Here is a 3,790-nt window from a genome sequence, read left to right as displayed (position 1 = left end):
CAATTTTTGAATGAATCATTTTCAATCAAGTATCATCAGGAGTCAAACACCCTAACCAAAGGAGTTTGGGATTTTATGAACTTGGGTCCCAGAGCAGTATAGTTTTCAAATCAAAGTAGTGTTTTTATAAGATTTTTCAAAAGCAGGACATTTGACTTTGGTCAAGTTTAAAATCTCTTTAAATTCTGTGGGTTTTAAATTTGAAAGTGAAATCAAGGTTTTTTAGTTTCAGATTTCATTTACTCCTTATCAAATGTGGTTTCCTGGATGGAGGTGGGAGGTGAAAAAGGCTTTCAAAGAATTACATAAAATGCCTGTAAATATATTCATTAAAATAAAAGCATCGATTTACTTCTAACAAACCATATTTTAAGGAGGCATGTGTCACAGAATCTGACATTTATAGATTCCATTTGAAAAGTATGTGAACATAAAACCAGAGAGGAAAATGTTCTTAGAGCAAGACAAGTGTAGGTTTGAGTGAAACTAATTTTGTTTAAATGGTTTTGCTGAATTAAAAGCTCCAGTGACTTCACATCATGGGGTAGAAGCATAGCATATTAAATGAGCTTGCAGAGGCTTTGAAGTCAGAAATAACTGGGTTTAAATCTAGGCTCTGGAGGGAATGAGGAAGAATTGGAGGCAATGAAGGAAGAGAAGAAGGATAGGAAGAAGAGAGGAAGGGAGAGAGGGAAGTAGGAAGGAAAGAGCATGCATTAAGCAGACTCTGTACCAGGTCCTAATCAAGGTGCTTTCAAGTATATTTATCTTCTGCTGCTAACTGTGTGATCTTGGGCAAATAACTGTACCTCCTTGGGCCTCAGGTACCTTCTCTATAAAAAGAACAACTGTTGTGAGATTCTAGGAAGATAGTAGTGGCAGCATAGTTTTTCAGCATAGTCCTCCTGGATCACCACATTAAAAAGATAGCATCTAGAGAGCAAAAACAAAAATTCAACAAACTGGGTAACAATGTACAACACAACCTCAAAATACAAGCAGGCAGAGACAAACTACCAATAGTCACAAGACCTTTGTGTCATTGGCATCTGTGTGGGAGAAAGCAGTGGAAAATAACAAGGCATTTGATGACCCAAAGAATAAGAGAACCAAAAAACTCCCAATAGATAATACCTGAAAAGTACAACATGCCATTTTGAGAAGAGTGGCTGAAACATAAAGATATTGTTCACTCTAGCAGCATGTGAGTGTAAAGCACCTGTTGTAAGTTCTTTAAAGGTGAAGCAGTCTGCTATCTAGGAACTCTCACACTTGACACATGAGGGCACAGGTCTCTATACTGAAGAGAAATTACTGGGACTGGAGGCATGGTTTAGCAAGAAAGAGACAAAAAAGGAAGAAGATACTGATAATAGTGGGGAAGCTGAACAGAGCCAGAAAATCTCAGAAAGCAAGGTGCTATATTTTTTTTTTTTTTTTTTTTTTTTTTTTTTTTGCGGTATGCGGGCCTCTCACTGTTGTGGCCTCTCCCGTTGCGGAGCACAGGCTCCGGACGCACAGGCCCAGTGGCCATGGCTCACGGGCTTAGTTGCTCCGCGGCATGTGGGATCCTCCCGGACCAGGGCACGAACCCGTGTCTCCTGCATCGGCAGGCGGATTCTCAACCACTGCGCCACCAGGGAAGCCCCAAGGTGCTATATTTTTAACACTGTATGCAGATAGCAGAAGAAGGAGGTCTGTGAAGTCAGAAAAAATCTACTACTACTTTCTTAACATTCAAAATATAATTTTATAAAAAATGAACAACTTAAAATGTATCAAGGTCAAATCCCATATAAAAAAATTTTGGCCTTTTATGCAAAAAACATGTGTGACTTATAAAGAACAGAAAATTACATTAACGAACTTTTAATCAGCAACACTTTATGCCAGAAGAAAATAAAGTAACATACTTAAGACACATAACACATTATTCATTATTCACATTATTCATTATTATCATCACCGGGGGAAGTTGTTAAAGCTTAAAATTGATCAAGTGTTCATTATATAACTTATGATTGTTGTTATCCTTCACATTTTGCTCTGTTAAGTTTTTGTTCCAACCTTGTGTATATTATAAATGCAAAATTTTCAAAAATGATGCATTGTGAAATTTTGAATGAAGAATTTTTCAGTGAATTTTCTCTGATTGAGCAACATATATATACTAGTGTCTCAAAAGATGATAGTTCTTCAGAATATAGTTCTGATTCAGACAATATGAATATTAGACCAACAAAAAGACCAAAAAAACCTTAGTGATTGATTCTGATATGGAAAGTGAAAATGAAATTCATGGTGCTGGAGAATGCTCCTTTGCTTCTTCAGAAGAGTGGATTGAAGAGAACATTTCACAAAATTAGAAGACTTTACAGGTGTGTCAGGTGTAACTATTGAATGTAATAATCCGCCAAGTGTTAGTGAAATAACAGAATTAATTTTTGGCCAGCCAAAATAAAAATCGCCAGCCACACGTGTTAGTTTCTGCAAAAATCCCCCAGTCAATAATGAGTTAAGTAAAGAAAATGTGAGCCAAGGATTTTATATTCAGTAATACTGAACTTCAAGTATGAAAAGCACAGACACGGTTTCCCTGGTGGCGCAGTGGTTGACAGTCCACCTGCCGATGCAGGGGCACGGGTTCATGCCCCGGTCCAGGAGGATCCCACATGCCACGGAGCGGCTGGGCCCATGAGCCATGGCTGCTGAGCCTGCGTGTCCGGAGCCTGTGCTCCTCAACGGGAGAGGCTACAGCAGTGAGAGGCCCACATACAGAAAAAAAAAAAAAAAAAAAAAAAAGCACAGACAACCGTTATCAATAAGCAAGACCTCAAGGAATATTGTTCCCATGAGCAATTCCTAAAGAATATACTAGACAATGAGCTTCAGACAACCAAAATGACTACAAGACACTGCATAAAGACTGGTTGATAACCTAGAAGAAATGGACAAATTCCTAGAAATGTACAATCTCCCAAGACTAAATAAGAAGAAATAGAAAATATGAACAGACCATTTACCAGTAATGAAACTGAATCAATAATTTTTTTAAAACTCCCAACAAACAACAGTACAGGATAAGATGTCTTCACAGGTGAGTTTCACCAAACATTTAAAGAAGAGTTAACACCTATCCTTCCCAAACTATTCCAAAACATTGCAGATGAAGGAAACTTCTGATCTCATTCTACAAAGCCAGCATCACTCTGATACTAAATCAGACAAAAACACCACAAAAAAAGAAAAGTACAGACCCAAATCCCTGATGAATATAGATGCAAAAATAGTCAATGAAATATTAGCAAACCAAATTCAACAATACATTAAAAGCATTATACACTATGATCAAATGGGATTTATCCCAGGGATGCAAGGATGGTTTAATATGCACAAATCAATCAATGTGACACACCTCATTAACAAATTGAAGAAGAAAAATCATACGATCATATCAATAAATGCAGAAAAAGTTCTGACAAAATCAACATTCATTTATGATAAAAACTCTCAACAAAGTGGATGTAGAGGGAACATACCTCAACATAATAAAGGCCATATATGACAAGCTAACAGTTAACATCATATTCAACAGTGAAAAGCTGAAAACATTTTCTTTAAGATCAGGAACAAGACAAGGATGCCCACACTTGCCATTTTTATTCAGTGTAGTATTGGAAGTCCTAGCCACAGCAATTACACACAAAAAAATAAATAAATAAAAGAAATTCAAATTGAAAATGAAGAAACTGCAACTGTTTGCAGATGACATGATTCTATATATAGAAAA

This window comes from Kogia breviceps, chromosome 1 (assembly GCF_026419965.1).
Source record: "Kogia breviceps isolate mKogBre1 chromosome 1, mKogBre1 haplotype 1, whole genome shotgun sequence".
Lineage (NCBI taxonomy): Eukaryota > Metazoa > Chordata > Mammalia > Artiodactyla > Physeteridae > Kogia > Kogia breviceps.
Note: the sequence above shows the minus strand (reverse complement) of the source record.